Genomic DNA, 23,463 nt, shown 5'->3' with positions numbered 1-23,463 from the left:
AACAGAATTCTCATTGTTGTAATGTATGAATAGCTAGCTATGGCTGAGATTTTAACAATAGCTCTGCCTCTTCCATCACAGAGCAGAGCCAATAATTATTTTGGGAGCATACTATGTACAATTAAGCTGGGATTTTTACGAAATACAGTAAGGGCAAATGTGACATGACATGAAGTGTAACATAAAGTTGTTCAATGAAACATAATTGCACCAATTACATTTAAAATATTTATTTACTTGCCAAGAAAGAAACAAGATTTAAAAAGGCTGATCATCTAAAGTGACACCATAAAACAATTCTACTTGATCTTACTGAAAAAGGCATTACAGTGAGTTAACACTATGGGTAGTTAAAAAGAAGCTTCAAGTTTTGAATTAGAATACTAGCTAAATGAAACATGAAATTTTCATCGGCTTTGCTGATCATATGTACAGCTGTAATATTTAAACGCCTTGTGAGCTATGCCAGACGGCCTGTTGCAGACTTTTCTAGGATGGTAAGTGCACTGGCATTTCTAAAGCAAGAGTTCCTTATTGCTTTAAATCCAATTGATGAGCAATTTGAATGTGTTTTGTCCCAGATATGAAATGTATCCAACATCACAGAATAGGAGATCAGCATCATTCTCCTCTGTTGCCACAGTCACTCGGGAGGAGGAATATTTCTCTGGACTTTTTCATGTCATGTCTCTGATATTTTAGGAGTCTTGTTGGGCCTATAGAGAAGAACACTAAATGTTTGGGTTTAGCCCCCTCAAGCCTCAATGAGGGTTGGGAAAGAATGTCAGAGAGATATCGATTTGCTTCTTTTTGTGGCTGAGTTTAGTCTTAAGTCTGTTTCCTCAGACATTCTTGTTTTAGGTAAGAACAGAACTGAACTGGATCCAGTGTGGTGTAGTGGGTAAAGTGTTGGACTGGGTAGGATGACCATATGAAAAGGAGGACAGCGCTCCTCTATCTTTAACAGTTGCATAGAAAAGGGAATTTCAGCAGTTGTCATTTGTATATATGGAAAACCTGGTGAAATTCCCACTTCAACACAACAGTTAAAGGAGCAGGAGCCTATACTAGAGTGACCAGATTTAAAAGAGGGCAGGGCACCTGCAGTTTTAACTGTTGTGATGGAGAAGGAATTTCATCAGGTTCCCCATATATACAAATGACACCTGCTGAAATTTCCTTTTCAATACAACTGTTAAAGATAGAGGAACCTTGTCCTCCTTTTCATATGGTCACCCTAGGACTGGGAGTTGGGAGATCTGGGTTCTAGTCCCCACTCGGCCATGGAAACCTACTTGGTGACTTTGGGCCAGTCACAGACTCTCAGCTCAGCCCACCTCACAGGGTGGTTGTTGCGAGGATAGAATGGAGGGCAGGAGGATTATGTATGCCGCCTTGGGTTCCTTGAAGGGAAAAAGGTGGGATATAAAGGCAATAATAAATAAATAAATAAACAAGTAAGTAAGTAAGTATTGTAAGAACCTGTGGTTACATGCAATAAAATCAACTGACTGACAAAAACAGAACTGAAATGGTTTTGCTGACCAAGGAACATATTCGTGGAAGGTGTTCTGGAAAATGAATTATGAGAGGATGGGAGTTGGCCTTAGTGACATAAAAGAGGGAGGGTGTTCTGGACAGAAGATAAGGTGGCACGAGCTGTGGAAGCCAGGAAAGGGAGACGTGACTTGCCTGACAGAACAGGAGTGTTCTGGTAGGCACGTGGTACAGAAATTGATAGGAGGGTCTTGAGTTAGAAGAGGTGACAGAGGTATATGATCCAAAAATGGGGTACTATGGTATCTTAAGTGTAAAGATCAGAAGCTAGAAAGAGTTGCAGACATCTGGAGAAACCTGGAACAATTTTTTATAGAAGGGGATAGAAGTTCAGGAATGACAAGACAAATAGCGTCATCAGATGAGTGTTTTATTGCACGCTCGCTACTGCCCATTTACAGATGTTCACACATCCTTTAAATGACGTCGTCTGCCTCCCACATGCCTCCTGCTCCTTCCTCTCATTTTCCCATTGCAAAATAGACCCCTTTAAATCCATCTTTTTTAAAAATGGGGGGTGGGGAAGGAAAGTGCTGCCATTTCCTGCTGTGTGCAGGAAAAGCGGTGCTATATAAACAGCCCCTGAATGGGCCACATGGCCGTTGCTGCTCCCTCTACGTGTAAAGAGACCGTCACTGTTATGGGACAGCAGCAGGAGGCCATAGCGACAGTAAAGAAACGCAAAAATCCACCCATTTGATTCACTCAAAACTTGTTTTAATAGAGGCATCCCAAAGACAGACAATAGTAGGGAGCTCTAGGAGATTACAGTAACATAAACACACTGGTGGATAAAGCCCACTGAGGCTTGTCACCACAAGAAGAGCCAACTATATATTATCATGACAATATTTTTAATCTACAACAGCTAGCACCCGAAACACCACAGAAAGGGAAACGGAGGCCCATTGACTTTAAGAGGATGCCTGGATCACTGTCTGCATTTCTCTGCAATCCTAGCACAAGAAAGGGAAAGTGAGGCATGCATGTTGACATAAAGATCAGGAGCACAAAGCAAAGGCTTGGGGGTTGGGGAGGTAGAGGGAAATTAAAAAATAGCCAAAACAGCTCAAACAACCACATAAAAATGCTCAAGCAATTAAAGATTTTACAAAGAAAAAAAAATAGCACAAGCAATCAGATTTTTTTATGAAGAAATTACCCAAGCAAGAAAAAGAGAATAAACACCCAATATTTTTTTTAAAAAAAGTTAAAATGAATTATGAAATAGTGAAATAAAATAGGAAGCATTCCTTCCTTCTGACTGCTTCACTCATCAATAAAATGAATGTATAGTTCCTGGCTAAAGGCTGCTGCACAGACACATTATACTGTGACTGGGTTCAGACAACATAATAGCCAATGGTGGTTTAAATAGTAGACAGTTGGTTATTTAACTTACCATGGGGCATGGAAGTTTTTTAACCAACAGTTGGTCATTTTTGGCCAAACTAACCAATGCAAATAACCAACGCTCTGCAGAGTTGACTATTTGAACCACAGAGTCGCAAGGCAAGGCTTTTTAGTCCAGCTGGCAGGATAGATTTTCGGCAGCAATGACTGATGAGGGGAGAGAGGGCAGGGTATGAGTGAGTCAACTCAGAGTGGACTAACAGTCAATTCAACGCTGATCCTAATCCGCACCATGGTTGATTATTATCATGTGTCAGGTATACTCCCTAGATAAACAACTGTTGAGTTAGTTATTACCCCATCACTGACTATTGCATAAGAGTGAAACATCTTATTCTGGAGTAACTGTATGCAGTGCTGATTTGGATCAGGACCAGTGCATGCCAGGAAGGAAGGACTAAAACTTCCTCAACACTTCTTCCTCTGTGTGTGTGTGTGTGTGTGTGTGAGAGAGAGAGAGAGAGAGAGAGAGAGAGAGAGAGATAAAAAACAAACAAACCAGACCTTTATTAGAGGCTTTTCTCACTTTGTAACCAACCAAACCCGCAAACAGGGAGGTTTTTTTTGAAGGGGGAACAGGTATGGGGGGAGTTTTAATCCCTCCCTCCTTCTGCTCACTTGTCCTGATCTGAATCAGGACCACATACAGTTACTCTAGAGTAAATACAACTATTAGACTAAGTAATGTGATTAACATAATACTCACAGACACTCATCTCACTCAGTCTAATTAATTTTTTAATTAATTAATGAGTTTGCACAGCAAAATAGTTAGCTGGAGGTATGTCTATCTCTCTGTTGTCTACCACTCTAGTGTTGCAGTCGTGCCAGGAGTGTATGTTGAGTAGCTGCTCGGTCCCTCCAATGGTGGTGGGGGAAGCCACCCAGTGATTGGCTTAGGATGCCACCCAAGTGACTGCCCATTCTCTAACTAAGCATCACCGGTCGTCCCCCACCCAATTACTTGAGGGGTGGGGAGGTGAACATACTCAAATAGGGCGGTTTTGGTAAGAGCCCTGTGTACCTGGTCCATTTTGGAGCCACACACATAAACTCAATGGTGAGGCCTCTTTCAGGTTTCTCCTTGGGCACACATGATTTTACTGGTTCATGGCCTGGTTCCACCTCCTTCGGTGCTAAGTCACAGTCCTTTTCTTTCCCTATCTAAACTTCCCTTTCATATTTGCAGAGGTTGGCCTGGTTTACACTTGAGTGTGATGAGGTAGTACAATGGACTGTATTACTTCAGGTTGTATTTTTGAGTGTTCCCTCACGTTAAATAGAAGGAAAGATAAAATAATGCTTGCAAGTTAAGAAGAACAATGAAATCAACACATCAAAAGAACTCTTCTTGCCATGCCTAAGATTTATATTTGCACCAACAAAGCGGAACAATCCATTCTGCCACCTCAGAATTTTACCATCTCATTTTACTGTGTAAGTAGACCTGTGTGTGTGCAGTTGACTTTACTGCTGCTTTGCCCCTTCTTGTTCAAGCTTTTCTTTCTAGTCCTTCAAGTCTTTCCTTGGTTCATTGCCACCACCATTCCAATCTGGTCGAACTGCCTGTTTATTGCTGCCCTGCATTATCCACCTGCCTCTTGCCTGACCCTCAGTAAGATGCTTCCGTGCAACCCAACTCTGCAGAGGTTTAGACCCTTCTCCTCTGAAGGGGATCTCATCCCACCAGGGGTGGGAGTGGGGCAGGACAAATGCCAGGCCCTCTCCAGTAATTGCAACTAGTGGGAGTCTTGAACACAACCAAATTGAGACCGTTAAATGACAGATGTACAGGTGGTGGTAACTAACATCTGGAGACTCACAACAACAAAAAGGAGAGGAATGTCATGGAAGCTCACTCCAAAGAAGAGTGACTGATGGGAACTCCCTATTTCATATTAGCATATTCCATATTAGCATTTATTAGAACCTACTTTATAAGTTATACTAGATGGATTAACCACTATTGAGGAAGAATAATCAATTCAAATTCCATAGGCATATTTAAAACCTCTTAAAGGCACAACAGATGATGAAAATGTCTAAGAATGGGTTTGTCATTTGACCCTAAATTCTTTAAATGTAATTCTAAGAGTGGAATATGTACAGCCAAATTTTGAAGAAAAATATTTACTCAGGTTTGGAGGAAAAATTCAGCATGTTCATAAATGACAGATAGTCTGTGCTATTGTTACAGTTTTATTCCTATTTGTTTTATCAATGGGCTGTGGATTTATTTTGGTAATTCCTATTAATGTTAGCATAAATCCCCTGCTCACTGTTGGGAGACTAAACCCTTTCATCTTCAGTATGTAAATTTTCATGCTTATAATTTTGAAAAATATCCAGACTTGCTCCCTTGGTGATAGAATGAAATGCTGTCTGCTATTGTAGCCACACCTACCTGCGCTTTTGCTCTTTATTAATTATACAGTCCTAAAATGAAATGGTCACAGACAATTCACAGGAAAGTGCTGGAATTTTTATTCTCACTTATAAATTAAATGATGTAATTAAATCCCACTTTTTCACGGTTTCAAAATTCAGTTATCTTCGGTCTGAAATGATAGTGAATGGTTGGTACATCGAATTCAGAAGAACCCTTATTTTATTTTTGTAAATATTTTTTTATGGTAAGAAACCATAGTAATTATATGTGGTTCTTTATAAAACATAATTTTTAGGGTATAGTCCAGTTCTACAGAATACTAAAGATATGTGCTTTGACATAATTATATCTTATAAACGCCTTTCTTCTACATTATAGCATGATTTCATCTACACCATAATTTTCCCTCTCATGTAAATAGTTTCTTTTCGCTACATTCTCCTTTCATGCACAGTGTGAAGCTGGAGTAACACCATTAACTTCTTTGAAAGCACCCTTCATTTATAGTGTAAATTCGGCATAGTGTCAACTCAGGATGCAGCAAAGGCATATACATGTTGAGTTTCAGCTCAGATCTTGCAGTCCTACAGTTCCAAAATATTTTTGATATATGTTTGAACATTTGTAGCAGGGCTAACTATCTTTACTGGCATTGCAGAGCACAGACCAGCAGCAATGTCTGTCTGTCTGTCTGTCTCTCCCTCTCTCTCTTTCTCTCTCTCTCTTTCACACACACACACACACACACACGCTCAGCCAATCAGTGTGGTGCAAAGGTGAGCCCTGGGTGCAGCCCTACAGTTAGTCTGTCACTGCTAGCGGGGAGGGAGAAGGGGACAGAGGTGGCCAATCAAGGCATGCAAGGAAGGGGAAGGGCCATGTCAAATGCAAATTTCGGAGGGGAGTTTCACCAGGTATGAGCCACATTTGCATTGTTCATGACCCTTCTGTGGTGGTAGGACTCAGGGACAAAAAGAGCTGGAAAGGAGCAGGGGTATTAGCTCCCATGGCACCATGGACCTTACAAATATAGAGCTCCATCACACCAACTTTTTGTTCTGGTATGCACCCATGATTTTTCCCTCCATTTCTTTAGCATGGCAAGTGCTGGTCCCTTTCATGACCGTAGCTTTACCGGGGGACTCTCTTTTCACTTGTTTGCTCTCCCGTTACTGTGCCCATCCAATCCCACCCCACCCCTTCCCCTTCATTGGTTCTTGTCAGGTGTTGGATGTGGGAGCCTCTCCCCCCACCGTCCCCGTCACTCTGGCTTTGTTGTCTAGCATTTGACTGATTCATTGTTTAATCGGCTGGGCACCATTTCTTCAGGCAAGGAGACAAGGAGGGTGGGGCTGGAGCAGCAAAAGCCTGTTTGACCGGCTCAGTTCGTTTAGACATGGTGTGCTGGAAGAGGAGAACTACCCTGCCCTCCTCCTTTGTCAGCAAGCTCACGTTCAAAGCACATGCTCCCAACAAAAGAAAAAATGTGAGAGCGGCAATACATGGGGGGGGGGGAAGGGCGCTTTAATCCTGCATGGAGGAAATAAACCAGACTTACCCCGCTCCAAAATAAGACAGAAAAAGGAGGGGAAGAGGCGAGATGAGTGCAGGACAGTGACGATGTCATGTGTGTACCACGTTGCAAAACCACAAACTAGGCATGATGAGAGTGCAAGAAAACAGTGGTGTGATGGAGCTCATAGAATGTATCATTGCAATTCAGTTATAAACAACAACCACAGTAGTCATACACAGGTGTTCTTAATTAGCGTAGGCGCTACACGTGAGGAGGGAGAACAGGGCTAAGTACACTAGCTCTGCTCCTGTGCACAACAGCTCTCTGTACACACACACACAGAGCATGTATGACTGCAGTCTTAGACATAATTTCTTAAGTAATGGTTATTTCAGCATTTTAGAAGTTCTGTTATATTCCTGGGATACCAGTTAAAAACTGAACTCTGATGTGACTAAACAGGGGATATTTTAGAAGATAATGCACCAAAATCCTCAATTTGATGTGGGCATTTCAGACACAGTCACTCCTCCCAGGGCATGCTACTATAGTGTCCTACTACCCCACGGAGTGCTAGGATTGATTTAAGAACTCTATTCTGAAGCCTCTTCTTAACTTCAGGAAGCCTACAACCAGTCCCCAAACCTCCAGCTCATAAAGAAGGATGCCTTGCCCAGGAAAGTGTTCAATGCAAGTCTTAACTGCCTGGACCCCTTTAGAATAAAAAATCGCAAAATTGCCCCAATGGTTCTCCTGACTTTTGCTACCACATACTTCAAATGGGTTGACCAGGACAACATTTCAAAAAATGCTATTCCTAAATACAAGAAGGACTTAACTCGATGCAAAGAAAAGAATTTCTGTTGCTTTCTTTTGGGAACATGATCATGATCCATCCTTATCACTGTCTGTCCCCCTTCCCCAACCCTACTTACTCTATGGGAATTTTTACTGTTGTTTTCACTGAAGCAGGACCGATCGCTTTCAAATCTTATTGAAAAGCACCTTCTTTTATAGATAAGCTTTTAATAAGGATTTATTTGAAAACATTACACAGAACAGAAAACTGTATTTCTTAGTAACAAACATGATGCTGCTTACAGATAGTAAGCTGATTATTCTCATAAAAGGTACGTGCACTGCTTGTTGACATGAAACTGCTTTTTTGCTGGAGGCAACGGCACCACTGGAGCGTGTTCATTTTTTAATGTCATTTGTTAACAGTGAATTGTTTAATAATGAACATTAAAATTGTAGTCATTTATCATTTTCACAATGAGACCTGGAACAAAACACTTTACTTTACTTCCAGGAAATTGTCGAAAGCTTGTAAATAAAGAAAATAAAATCAACATAATGAACACTTAGCAATGGCAGACTTTGAAACAAATATATGAATGTTATATTCAGGATACTTAATACATGGATGCAGTGGCTGTACATCTGTTGACAAGGGAAAAATTGAATCACAATCGTAGCCAGTCAAGTCCATGGGTCTGGATTCCTTGTGACTTCACCATTATTTTGTTTCTTTATGTATACTCCTCTGTTTCCATGTTTTTTCCACATTTATAAAGGGCTTTGCCCTGAAATGTAGCATATAAATACCATCAATTTATATACCTGGGAGCTTCGGATATTGGGCGGTATAAAAATGCAATAAAAATATAAAATGAATGACTAAGTAATTAAATTATTTCATATATGAAAAGCTAAAAGATGGGATGAAGTGTAACTTGTCAGACTATAAAGCAGACTAGCGCAACTTGTGTCCATCCAAGCTGAACGCAGCCCACAAACCAGATATTGTGGTGTTTTAAGGGTTAAGGCATGTCCTTGTAGGGAGCAAAAACTAGGAAGCTTATCAAACCTCTGATAGGTTATGGTTAACCACAAGTTCTCCAGACCTCCAGATATTTCACTGTGCTGGCAAAAGTCCCAAAGAGGGATGTATGTAGGTTTCAGTCAAATCAGGCTACGTCGAAGAGGCAAGTGGGATTCCCTCTGAAGAGACCAGAATCGAAGCTGACAATTCTGAAGCTCTGTGCATGCCTTGGCCTTTCAGAAGATTGCAATGAATGAATGAATGAATGAATGAATTGCTACTTTGCTTTTGCTTATGCCAGGATGGAGTGAGTGGAGGGAAAGGAGTTGAGTGACTGACAGGTGTACCTTCTAATTACAGGGAATAGTTTGCCAAGGGCTCCCCAATCACTATTCTTCTGGGGAGGTTTTTTAGCTTTATAAAACCTTTTGCTCAATGGTACTCTGCTCTTTTTGTCTCATTCTGAAAGGGAACTTTTGAAGAACTTGGAGTGTGTGTGAGAGAGGAGTTGTTTGTTTGTGCTGTGGCTTGTGTTCCTTCCTGATTTTTTTTATCCTCCATTACTCATTCTTAAAACAGTTCTCCTTATTCCAGCTTTCCAGTCCTAAACCTTTTCCATTCCAAATCCATTCCACCCATTAATGTCATCCACACACCTTGGTCCTTAAATTTCATTTATGCTTGCTGTTGTTTCTTTGTGTTAGCCTAATCTGTCTTTTTGTTTTTGGAACCTAGTTGTATGGACAGTCCCCCCCCCCCTCTTGCAATTATGGCCTTAGTTCTGTTTTGTGTTTGATGATACCATAAGAATATAAGAAGAGCCCTGCTGGATCAGACCAAAGGCCTCTCTAGTCCAGGATTCTATTCCCACAGTGACCAACCAGATGCCTATGGGAAGTCCACAAGCAGGGCATGAATCCAACAGCATCCTCCTGCTTGTGTTCCCAGCAACTGGTATTCACAGGCCTACTGCCTCTAATACTGGATGTAATATATAGCCATCATAACTACTAGCCATTGATAGCCTTTTTCTCCATGAATTTGTCTACTCACATTTTAAAGCTGTCCAAGTTGGTGGCCATCGCCACATTTTGTGGTTGCAAATTCCATAGTTTAACTATGTGCTATGTGAGGAGGTACTTCCTTTTATCTGTCTTGACTCTCCCTAGAAATGTATGAGAAATTCATTTCAGTTTATTTATGACAAGAATTTACACCATTTGCACCCCCTAAACCCATACTTGAGTGCAATCTGCAATAACTTATACATTTCCAAGCTTGCAATGCTGTTCGGGGGATGTGTCCCAAAAATGCATACATACTCATGATATACTTGGAGGCCTGACTGGCACTAATTTCATTATGATGCCAAGTAAAAACATGGCTTTTTAACAAAGCTTTTGATGGTTAAATTCACTAAGATGGCACATTGTTTTAACTGTTTTAACTGCTTTTACTGCTTTTAAATTATATATTGTTTTAACTTGGTTCATGGTTTAATTTGTTTTTAACTGTGTATATTTATTGTTTTATACTGTATGCTTTTATCTGTACCCTGCCCTGAGATCTTAATGCTATAGGGCGGGATACAAATGTTTTAAATAAATAAATAAATTTGTACTGAGCTAGGTGTTCGTTAAGTACTTATAGAAGAAAAATACATTACGGTGAATGGAACATCTTTAATCTATGAATGTAAAAGTATTCTAAGGAGCCACACATTTAAATGTAGGAAAAATTGAGATAAAGAAACATGAATCTGATCTATTAGCTCATGCTTATACAGCAATCTAGGAGCAGAATGTGGAATAAAATCATAATTACTAAGTCCTTGTGCACATCAATACCCACTAGACATGTACAGTTGATTTGGTCCAGTTTCACTTCAAAAAGCATTTGAATAAGAGTGAGTTTAGCAAAATCTGAGTATCATTTTGCCCTAAATATAGAACTATTTTAATCTCGCCTACAATGCTGCCTGCAAAAGCAAAAGAGGTGCTAATCAGGGAACTCAGGGTCTGGTCATATGTTTTGTTTTTCTATAAGAGCATCATGTTTGTCACACTAGATCAGAACAGCAGTCTGTCAAACTGTGTCTCCTGCCTCCAGCACTGTCCAACACCTGATGCTATGGAGAAAAGCCAAAACCTTTACAATATGCAGACAATAGCACAATGCGTACATATGGGGAATACCTTCTTTACCCCTGCAGCGTATTGTTGATGCCCCAAGGCATGGGATTTGATCTTTTCTCGTAGCATCTTGTAGTTATTAGAGGATGGACTCTAATTTAAAGTTTAAAATCTGCAAATGAACTTATTCCGATCTTTTGAATTGTACAGATCTAGATCTAGATATAGAGTCATCCATTCTGGTCAAGCTGTAGTTATTGATCCTTACGTTCTCATTATAAAAATGATGCACGATATTTTATTCACATGTTAAATTTGTACCTAATACAAATTAAATCGTATTCAATAAGCCATATATTCCACTGTCTGTTTTCTTTCAGCAGTATCCAACACTGTCCCTGCCCCTCTGCTGAATGTGTTGCACCACCAGCGTGAGAAGGAGCTAGCACTTCCCAGAGAAACCCCAGAAATAATCTGAAATGCTCATTTCCACCAACCTATTCCATTCCGGAAAGGGGCATTTGGGGCTCATTTCCAAATGCTTTAGGAAGCACTGGCTTCCTGTTGGTTATTAGGCAGCACTGGATGTAAGAATTCCATTTTTGTTACATTTTATTTCTAATACAAACTTGTGTATGCACATCTCTTTTGGGGGGGAGGGGGGAGGGGGAGAGGTAATTTCCAAAGGTCTTCCCCAATTTAAGAGTTCTGTTAGTGATGAAATGCAAAATAATAATAATTCTACTTATGTTTTATCTAGGACTTACCTGGGTAGATACGAATTTGAAATGTTAATGTTGGTGTCTATTTAATTATTTAACTGGTTTTTATTTTGTAAGACTCTATGAACATAGCTTTATAGAGTGATGTACACATTGGTAGATAAATAAAACTACTTTGAGTGTTAGTCATTAACTAGGTTCCTTTTTAGATACCTGCCTGTGAAATAGGGTCCTGGTACAAAGAATTGTGGAACTAATTTCATAAGTCCAGGGGGATTTGCCATGTTACACAGCAAACTGCTTTTATAACTGTGTGGAGTTTCAGTTTTGTAATGTGGGATGACAGGGTCAAATGCTCACAGAAACTGTCAAAAATGCACTAGCCTGGTGCGTTGCAAGCTCCTGGGTGAGATCAAGCAACTCTTTGGTTATTAGCCAGCGATTTGCTGGCATTTAATGTGGATTTGCAACCAGGACTTCAGTATTCTTTTGGCTACACTGGAATATGGAAAGTCAAGCTTTATAAACTAATTGAAATGGCATAATGTACATTTGCAAACTTTTACTTCTGCATAATACCAATAAAATGAATGAGACCTCATGGTGCTAGCATTGAGAATGCCTTAACACTATTACTTTGGAGTGGTCTTTCTATAAAAAAACAACAACACTAATGTGATTGGGATATATTACTACTATCACTGATACATCTTGCAAAAGAATGAAAGAGTGGGGAACAAGAAAAAAGGGTTTTGTTCTCATACCTTTTGAATCGAAGCTGATTGCATTAAGCATTATTTTTATTTGTATGTGTTGCTTGTTATATCAGCTCCATAGCATTCAATAACTTTAGTAAAGCAAATTGATTTCTCTAGTTCCTGCTGTGAGGGGGCTCATAATGAAATACCGGTGACTCAGCTAATTTACAAAGTAGCACAGGGTTCTTCACACCATGTTTTTGCTGCACTAGAATACTTCTCTCTCTCTGTATGTGTGTCACACTAAATGTCATTTTGGCAACAAAATATTGTATTTTCCAACAACCCAGCCATAACCACTGATGGATTCTAAAAGCTATTCTATTTCTTCTTTGTGGTCTGAACTTGTACTCTTGCTACATATATTTTTATGCTTCTAGGTTTTCCTTCCTCCTGTAAATAAAATTCGAATTATCTTGAAAACTGGAATATAGTGGAAATAACTATGACCTTAGGCCAATTACGGAATTTAGAACCTATGACAGTCTATCCCTTCTTGCATATGCAACGCTGCACACATTGGAGGATGTTCTACTAACCTTTCATTCCTGTGTACTTCCATCATTAAGCGTGGTCTGCTGTTGCTACACAAAGAACCAGTATAGTGTAGTGCTGGACTGGGACCACGGAAACCCAGGTTCAAGTTTTGATTCAGCCATGAGGCTCACTGGGTGACTTTGGGTCAGTCATTGACTCTCAGGGCTCATCTACACCAAGCAGGATATTCCATTATGAAAGTGGTATGAAAGTGGTATATAAAAGGCAAGAGCCACACTGCTGCTTTATAGCAGTATTGATGTGCATTACAGGATTTACACTACTGCTTTATAGTGGTAATGAAGTGCACTGACAACTGTTGGGGCCCATTGACACATCTACACCAAGCAGGATATAGCACTATGAAAGTGGTATGAAAAAGGTATATGGTATGTGTCAATGGCCCCCAACAGTTGTCAGTGCACTTTAATACCACTATAAAGCAGCAGTGTGGCTCCTGCCTCTTATATACCACATTCATACTACTTTCATAGTGGGATATCCTGCTTGGTGTAGATGAGCCCTCAGTCTAATTAACCTTCCAGGGTTATTGTGAGGTTGAAATAGGAAGAGAATCGTGTTTTTCACTTTGGGCTTCTTGGAGGAAAAGTGCAACAAATAGATAGTAAAATAAATAAATAAGCAAGTAAGCAAGATATACAGCAATGTAGCAATCCATTGCTAATCAAGGGATGCCCATCACATAAGAGAAACAGCTTGCTTCTCTGCAGCTTCTCAGCCTTGTTGCACTATATTGTTCTTGGGACTTCGACGGTTGTTCAGCTGCTCTTCTGCTACGTGGTCTTTCACCAATGCCACCAATCATCACTTTCCCCCTTTCTTCCAACTGGTACTTTATTTCCTCACAGTTCCATAAGTGTTGGATCCGAGTGGTGCAGCAATATGCAGCCCCTTTACTTCAGCTTATATATTTCTTAATTTACTTATGAATAAAGCACCTATAGCTACAGATTGAAAACAATGTACACCAATCATAAAACATAAAAATATAAAACTTAATACATAGAATCAGTATACCGTATCTACATATCTATAAGAATAAAATACACGGCAAGCTAAATAAACGTGTCCTCAAGAGGTGCCTAAAAATTGTGGGTGCATGACTAATCTCAGGTGGAAGTTTATTCTATGTAGTGGGGGTTCCCCATACTAAATGACCTATTCTGAACAACCACGGTGTAGTCCTCAAGAACATGTGACACCATTAGGAGGGCCTCACCAGTGATTGAATGGGACTACAGGAGAGAAGGCATTCTCTCAGGCAACCAGGTTCCAAGTTGTTTATGGCTTTATATACTAGCAACAAAATGTTAAACTTGTCCCGGCAGCAAATAGGCAGTCATTGCAGTTCCTTCAGCATAGGCTTAATATACTGCTGTCAGTTGCCCTTGTGGAAAACTGGCTCTTGTGCAGTTTTCCTCATTCTAAGAGGCTGAAAATCACAGAATCATAGAATTGTAGCATAGTAGAGTTGGAAGGGCCTATAAGGCCATTGAGTCCAACCTCTGCTCCATGCAGGAATCTACCTTAAAGCATCCCTGACAGATGGCTGTGCAGCTGCATCTTGAATGTCTCTAGTGTGGGAGAGCCCACTACCTTCCTAGGTGACTGGTTCTATTGTTTTACTGCTCTTAACAGTCAGTCTGGCTTCCGGTAACTTGAGCCCATTATTCCATGTCTTGCACTCTGGAATGATCGAGAAGAGATCGTGGCCCTCCTCTGTGTGACAACCTTTCAAGTACTTGAAGAGTGCTATCATGTCTCCCCATTTCTTCTCTTCTCAAGGCTAAATATGCCCAGTCCTTTCAGTCTCTCCTTATTGGGCTTTGTTTCCAGCCCCCTGATCATCCTTTTTGCCCTCCTCTGAACATGTTCCAGCTTGTCTGCATCCTTCTTGAAGTGTGGTTCCCAGAACTGGATGCAATACTCAAGCTGAGGACTAATCAGTGCTGAATAGAGGGGAACCAGTATCTTGCACAATTTGGAAGCTATACTTTTATTAATGCAGAATAGCATTTGCTTTTTTTGCAGCCACATTACACTGTCCTCTCCTGAGGCTTAATTACTGGCAGTAAGAGCTTTTAGCTACAATATCAGGGTTGTAGTTTGGGGGTACTCTCTGACCCAAAACTGTCATTTGAGGCACAGGTGAACTCAGTGGCACGGAGCACTTTTCATCAGGGCTACGCCTTTAACTGGATATAGATAGCCTTGCTACAGTTATTCATGCTCTGATAGACTCTTGTCTGGATTACTGCAATGTGGGGCTGCCTTTGAAAATGGTCTGGGAACTTCAGCTAGCCCAAAGCAGGACAGCAAGATTGTTAACAGACAATGGCCAACGAGATCATATTATGCCAGTACTTTCCCAGCTGCACTGGCTGCCAGTTCCTTTCAAAGCCCAATACAAAGTGCTGGTTTTACCTTTCAAAGCCCTAAATGGCTTGACTAGGTTACCTGAAGGATCGTCTTCTCCCATATGTACCTGCCTGGACACTAAGGTCATCTTCAATGGTCCTTCTCCAGGAGCCCCGGTCAAAAGAAGTGAGGCAGGTAACTACGAGGAAAAGGGCCTTTTCTGCTGCGGCACCCCACTTATGGAATGAGCTTCTGGGAGAGGTTCGCCTGGCACCTACTTTATGATCTTTCTGGCTCCAGGTGAAGACCTTTTTATTTCCCAAGCATATTTATCATTTTATCATTTCAGTTTTTAGCCCTGCTGTTCTAAATCTGCTACTACATTTTAAATCTCTGCACTACTGCTGGGTGCACTTTTATACTACAATTTTAAGCCGTTATATTTTATATTGTATTTTATGCTTTATTTTCTGGTTTTAATTTTTGTAAACCACCAAGAGGACTTTGGCTCTTGTGGGTTGCGGGGGAGTTTTGTCCCAACACTTTTTGCCTTCAGCCCCTCCCATCACTGGAATGCGGCCCCAAACAACTTCTCCAAAGTTGAATTCATCCCTCAGGCTGAAAGCCGTTCTCCACTCCTGCAGTAAGGTAAATAGTGACTTTTCACTTCATCCCATCCCACACTGCATTTCCTCCTACCTTTGCCTGTGTAACTTCACAGTTTCAGCTTTGTGTCAGCACAGTATTATGTTTGCACTGCTGCAATGCATCAGTTAGCTGCATAAGAGCAACAAAATCTGGCCATCACTGAAATCCTGTCTTACATGTGTGGCATAATCGTGGGCATGACCATAACCATAGCTGTGCCATGCAAGTAGAATAGAATTTCAACAATGGATAACAAATTGTGTTGCATTTACAGAGCTAACTGTTGCATTGCAGCAGTGTAAAGTCTTAACGATGGGCGGATAAGAAGTAGAAGTTGCCAATTTGCAGCACAAATCTACGGCATGTTTACTCACAAGAAAGTAATGGCTATTAATAGGATAATCCTATATGTTTACTCAGAAGTAAGTCTCTGTGTTCACTGGGGCACATTCACAAGAAAACGTACATAGGACCATTCTTTTAATGTACTTTCCTCTTGGTAATTGTTATGCCTTATTTCTTATCTTTGTAAGCTGCCTTGGGGGAGCGATTTTGGCTAAAGGGCAGGATAAAAATGCTATAAATAAAGAAATAAACTCCTGTTTCAAATTGGAGCAATTTCAGTTCCTGTTAACAGATTATAAATCAACTGGAACTTTTCATTGTATAACAAGAGCTATTTGGAAACAAACTATTCCAATCCTCAGCACACCAAATAAATTAATTAGAAAAGCTTTATCATTTAAGCACATATAATAAACTTTTAAAATTGTATAATGTTTTAGTTTAGGAAGGTACTATTATGGCTTGTTTGTTTATTCTTATTCTCCAGTTACTCACTATAAAAAAAATGTTATGGCACCAAATTCTGTCAATTTGATCCAAATATTTGTTCAGTCATACTCCCCTGACAAATGTAGACATTTTAATTGTATATTTATATTATGTTCACCTATTTTAATTCTTGTTGTTCCACTGTCATATTGTTAGGTCCACTCACGAGAGAGAGAGAGAGAGAGAGAGATCAACTCATTGAATTTTATTAAACAGCAATTTGTCCATTAAAGAAGGATGTTTAAAATTTGAGAATTTCAGTTGTATCCAACTTCATTGAGATATTATTGACAGACTTGATTAAAAAGCGCATTTAGGCTTTCCAAGTGCAATCTCATTGTATGCTTTAACATTTTACTTCATGTCCTGAGTGTCTTTTTCATTATAGGCACATATATACTGAATGTGTCTGTTTGTTGGGGAATGGGGAAAACAAATTTCATGTATAAACTGGGCCTCACACAGAAGTAGGTCTTACCAAACATCTTTTCTCTTGATCCACACAGATTTTTTCACTGTGGTGGAGCTGTCCATGGTATCTCACTTAGACATTAGACAAAGAATATCATTTATAAGTGGACCTATTTCTACTTGCATGGTGTTCCCCACTACTACTACCACCATGCTTTGGATACTGCTGCATTTAACCTTTAGAAACAAGCATCTGTAGAGAAGTACCATGCAAACAGAAGTAAGTCTGATGTTGCATGTATGAATGAACCCTAATTTTTCTCTCCTTGATGGCCATACTAGTTGTACAAAAGAGACTGAAGCACTTTACTATGCATGGATTCCACTTTCCCGTAGAAAGTTCAGGACAGTTTACATGGGGCTCCCAGCGGTCTCTTTTTAAGGCTGTGACTTCACACTTGAGATCACATGCTCTATTAATGTGGGAGGTAGACAAGTCTCTCTCTCTCTGTGTGTGTGTGTGTGTGTGTGTGTGTGTGTGTGTGTTTTCTCTTATAAAGTCTTTGAATTTAATCCTTGGTGTTTGTGGTTTAAACATGCTGCATTGCGTGTTTTGTAAAGACCTTCACCTTTGGAGATCTGCTCCTGATTTAACTCTGACGTGATACAAATCTGGTTTATATCTAGGTACTAGGTACACTACTGCTCAAACCCAGTGTCTGTCAGGAAGTGAACCTGAAATTGATCTTGAACTAGTGACTTAAGGAATAGCAAGCAAGATTTATCCTTGGTACCACCACTCAGCACCAGACACCCCCCCCAAAAAAAAAGGGTACTGCAGGCAGACCAGCCAGCCATGCCAGCCCAGGAAGCCTCATAACACCAATAAGACTACATGATAACTTTATGGTTTCTATAAAGGCTCCTGGGGTGGTGTTGTTTGCTTACCAACCTGAGCTTGCTTACCAGCCTGATCTACCGGTACTCTGTCTTCATCTTGCTTCCCTTCTATCTGAGCCTTGCTCTGCCCTCAGTTTCAGAGGAATTGGGACTGACAGAAAGTCAGTTTCTGAATTTGTCAAAACATTCTCTCTGTGTTGGCCCAAGTGTAAACCGTAGCAGATAAGTATGTATGTGCAATCACTTATTGAAAGAAATTCCTCTGCAGAATATGTTGGTGGCATGTTTCAGCTTTCATAAATTGGTTAGAGTACAGAACAAAGGATTCATCATAATTGTTTGCAAGAGATTTCCCGGAACAGTGATGCTGCAGACATTGACTACCACTCACTTGAAAAAATGATACAATACCTACCACAGATAATGGGTGTTTGCTTTTTAAAGGAACAGCATGACAGCACTTGCTGCTTCACTCTAGCTTACTAGCTAAGAGGTCAGACCAGATGAAGATGACTGTTCTGTCCAAACACAAAGGTTGGATATATTGCCTCTCTCTTCTTAAGTGTGTAATCAAGTTCTAAAGGTGATCTGGTTGGGTGTCGGTATTTATAACTTCAGTAGGTCTCGTATAGCTAAAGAATATAACGAGATATCGTAGGATTTTGCTTATCACCATGATGATCTATTTAATGTTAAAACATCCTTCTTTATTCTTTCCTAATAACAATAGGTGCACTACAGTCTTGCGTTTGTAACATGAAGGACTTGAGAGCATTTTCCCCTTATAATATTTAATTCTTAAGAAAGAAAGCAATGAAGGAAGGATTTAGCATTATATTGTTGGCATAGGTCTGTGGTGTGCATACTACAGGGCAAAGAAGTGTTTTACCAGATTTACAATGCCTGTTTTATTGGTCGCCGGAAGCCAAGGGAGGAGTAGGGGGTAGGCCCATTGAGCCTAATGGCTGCCGAAAAGCCTGTGCTGCCTCCCTGTGTTTAAATAACTTGCTGCCACTCCACAGCAGTGATACCATGGGGTTTGGCAGCATACCAGCGCAAACCCGGCACCATGAAGACAGCCCTAAGGGGCACTTCCAAGCTGCAATCTGTATCCCATTTAGAGGAGATAACATTTGAAACTCCAGTTCACGAGAACCAACATCTCCATCTTATTTTAATTCAATATAAGTTTGTACTCCTTGTCCATTCTTACTACAAGGCTGTGATATGGTTAGGGTGAGACATAGTGAGTTTCTCAAGGCCATCTTGTTAATTTCATACTTCTAGGTACTATTTAAAATGATTTTAGCTATAAATCCCTTAAAAGCCGTAGTCCTTCATTCCGCTGGGATCATGTTTTTCCATTATGCGTTTTGTTATTGTATACCATCTTGGGAGGGCTTCTGCCCTGAAAAGCAGCCAAGAAATATTTAAAATGAATACATGAATAAATGTCTCCCTGTATGTGTTTATTTATTTTGAGGGTTGTCAGTACAGATGTCTATTATGATATGCAAGGATGTGGTGGGGGCAACTCTGCTACCTGTCCTATCCATACAGAGGTTACAGAGGGAAGATCATGACCTTCTCAGTAGTTTCCTTGACTCTCTGAAACCCACCCCCTAGAGAAATCCATCTGAGCCCAATAAATATTTAGGAAAAAGTGTGATGCCTGCCTTTTTACAAGGACTTATAATCTAGAGCTCAAATCTCATAATATGGTGCCCACGGTATGCACCAGACTTCCCACCTCTCCTGTTGTTGTTGTTGTTGTTATTATTATTATTATTATTATTATTATTATTATTATTATTATTATTTTATTTCCTAAGACTTTTTAAAATAAGAAAAATGAAATGGAGAAGCTGGCATGTTACAAAGCAAAGGGCTGCCTTCCAGCACCATGTTTATTGGGGTTCAAAAGAGTGTGTAGCTCAGACATAACCTGTGTCTTGTACTTAGGTTCTTGGGCAAGTTACTTTTCTTTTAATCTTAGCAATTTGCCTTCTGGGAAACGTAGTGTTTTATAACCAGTGCCCATCATAGCAGCCTTTTAGCGAGAATACCCATGATACAATCAAAATTCTAAATGTGTCCAGTAACCCAAAAAGGTTGAAGACTCCTGACCTAGAGAATTGAAACTGCTCCTGTTGCTTCATGTGCAATAGTTTTACCAATTTGGAGCATGATCCAATCTCAGTTAAACTCATTGGAAACAATATACAAATTAAGCACATTCTTAATTATTTTACAATTGAGTTAGCCTTTTGCTGCATCCACCAGGCTACAAAAACCATTTCCCCCTTGAACATCCTAGGGAAAGGTGCTTCTACCCAGCTCCTGGTGGCTCCAGCAGAGGTGGGTGAAAAAACAGAAGGGTGAACAAACAAATCACCCAACAGAAGAGAGCATCATTAAAAGATCTGTCGAGATCATACATTTTAACCATCAGTAGACCTATGAGAAGAATGAAAAGTAGCTTACTATTGTAATCAGAATTTTTTGAACCCCGTATATATTTTTAGCATGTTTTTGCATCTTCATTGTACATCGTCTCAGGCATTTCGTTATTAGAAAAGAAATTTGTCAATTTTTTTTTATGTTGCATGTGATTTTCAGTATTGTTTCATGTCTTATGTAAATTGCTTTGAGGTCAGGAAAATTGGTATAGAAAACTCAAATTTCCCACTGGAATCAATGGAATTTAAAAAGTGGCTGGAGGATCATACTCTTTGTTTTAAATAACTTTTCACTGTTTTGAAAAATAATACTATTACCTAGTAATTTGTAATCCACTATAGTCTTTTAAAAAATAGACAGTGATTGGCTTTTTTTTAAATATAAGATGCAGGGTGTTTGTTTTTTGGGTTGTTTTTTTTAACAAGTAATGTTAATAGGACAAAAGCCAACAAAGAAGTTTGATCTTCCACAGACTTAGGCTAACAGACCACAATGTAAGAAAAGCAAACAAGTCATTCATCAAAAGGAACACTGTCAGTTCTCTACGATTTAACAAGAAATAAATGCCTAGAATTCTGTAACAAGCTGTGATCAACGGAGTGCAAACAATTTTTTTAAGGAAAGCGAAAGGTTTGTAATTCTAAAAAGTAGTCAAAAAGCACCGACATTTCAGTCCTGATTGCTTTTAACAAATAAGGTGTGGGAAGTATGCTAGGAAGCATGTGCCAGCTTATTCTGGTGAAATTTAGCATTTTGCATGTATTATCAGCAACATTCACAGTCAGTTCATAGCATTCTTGTCTGTCAATAAACATTGCTTTGACTGTGCAAGATGATAATTGCTCTGCCTGCACTTTCTTTGGCAGCTACCAATCGCTGCTAAACCGTTAGTAAAGCACTTTTTCTTTTCTTTTTTGCCTGAGCGTCGGCTATTCCAAAAATACTGGTACACTGTTAGCATCCTTTTGTATTCGTTTTGAAGAACATTCATGCTAAGCTGGGTTGTATCACAACTCCTGTATGCTTTTGCTTCCTGAAAAGGGTTTCTCCACCAGCACCATATCTTTCTCGTCGTTTGATGATGATAGTCGTCTGTGTGAAACGAGGAATTTTTTTCTTTGCTTTTTAGGAATGACACGGTCATATCTGGATTTGAGAGATCCAGTAACTGGGTTTCATGCTGAAGCCAAATTCACTCAATGCTCATCATCAGCTCTTGGGATAGTTCTCTAATTCCCCCCACCCCCCATGGCATATGTAAAACTGACTTTTAAAGTGTTTAGTGGATAATGGATCATGTAAGGTCAGTACTAGCCATAGCTATTATGGCTATTATTTTCTCTTTTCATGGGAGGGTGCTCAACAAAATGAGATTGTCACACTCCATTTTGGGGGGGGGGAGTGAAAGAGAGAGAGAGAACGAGAAAGAGAAGACAGCGACAGACAGTTAAAAGCCTCTTCATGTAAGGATGTTATTTCATAAAGACACCAGCACTGGATTATCCCCTTCACTTTAAACTTCTGCCAGCTTGTACAAAGAGATAAAACAAAATAGCCCCAGTCCCAGGGGTAGAGGAGTGCTGGCTGTATCTGCCTATGTCCACAGCTTTCATTTTGATTAGTCACATGTGAGGAAAATTCACTTAGGCTGAGAGGTAAATTTAATACCAGTTATGCCCATGCTGTTCATATCACAACCATTTTCACATGATGCCACTTAATTCCCTAAGAAGCAGAAAGGTAAATCGGTGGCTGGCCAGCTAAGGTGTCATAATGCATTAGGACCAGGGCTCGCTGCAGGGGATAATGGTTCTGATTGCTGTTGACTCATGTCTCCACCAACTGCCTCATGTAAAATAAGTGACATTTAAAAGGCATCAAAATGTGAGAAGAGGTAAAAAAAAAAAAGAGGGAGAGGCAAGCACTGTACTAAACTTGCCACCTGAACACTAAGTCCCTTTTTCACCCTAAGTGGTATAAAATGATAACTCAACATGCCATGGGTGACCTGCACTAAGCTTTTAACTTCCTGTCTTGTGTTTTTAGAGAAAATCTGTAAAATTGCTTCTGGGAACTGCTCCAACATGTTATCATTTATTTCCTTTTCCCCCCTTTGCTTTTCTACTTTTGCCCTTGGATATCAGACTATTCATCTTTTGAAAGGCTTAAGACAGAATCGAGTTAGGCAGTAGAATACAACAAGAGGCAGCCCTGGTCTCTGAAGGCCCATTTAAGTCTATTTTTATAAAGAGAATCAAACTCCAGTTTACAGTAAGCATATGCTTCAGCTGACATCTGTTTCGAAGACTTGGATGCTTTGTTTGCATAACAGCCACCAATAAATGGCCTTGTTTTAAGTCTGCTCACTCAGTTGTATTTGGGTTGTTCAGCTGGGGATTTGAGTTGCAGCTGATCCCCTACCGCTCATAGCAGATAGCAAAAGGGAAAAGGGGGGGAGAGATTTGAGAAGCCCAGTCCTATTTATTAATTCAGATTTTAACATTCTCAATGAACTACTTAGCCCATGTTAGATTACAACCAAATTCCTGTTTGATCAAGCAGAGGAACGGGCCTGTGCTTCAGTGTAACAGAACTAAAGATTTGAAAAGTTATTTTATTTTTCCTTTAATACCACTGGTGCCCTATTTAGCTGTGCTTAACAGAAACTGGGCAAATCATTTAACACATAGGCACAGAAAAATAATCTTGTATGGAAATATATGACTAAATGGCATAATATGGACATTTGGTTTTTTTCAAGGGAAAAGGAAAAACTCATATAGTTCAGCTCCCTCTTCCAATATATTTGGAAAATATTCCATGATACTACTCTAGAAATATAGAGAAAATATCACTTAAGAGAAAAATACATGTTCCCCTATTCCCCTAGAAATGCTCATGAATATTGACTTGATTTGTGAGGAATGTGAGAATAAATAATTGCCATTTGTATTTAGGGTTGCAGATCAAGTGCAATAACTA

The 23,463-nt window shown here is 39.8% G+C and overlaps 1 protein-coding gene across 1 annotated transcript in view; it reads left to right on the top strand.

Annotated features, from left to right (window-relative positions):
- Positions 1 to 23,463, top strand: part of CAMKMT (calmodulin-lysine N-methyltransferase) — a 288,183-nt gene that overhangs the window by 187,085 nt on the left and 77,635 nt on the right. The gene's annotated exons all lie outside the window — the stretch shown is intronic.

Source organism: Elgaria multicarinata, chromosome 4, assembly GCF_023053635.1.
Source record: "Elgaria multicarinata webbii isolate HBS135686 ecotype San Diego chromosome 4, rElgMul1.1.pri, whole genome shotgun sequence".
NCBI classification, from domain to species: Eukaryota; Metazoa; Chordata; class Lepidosauria; order Squamata; family Anguidae; genus Elgaria; species Elgaria multicarinata.
Note: the sequence above shows the minus strand (reverse complement) of the source record. Positions and strands in the feature narration are given on the sequence as shown.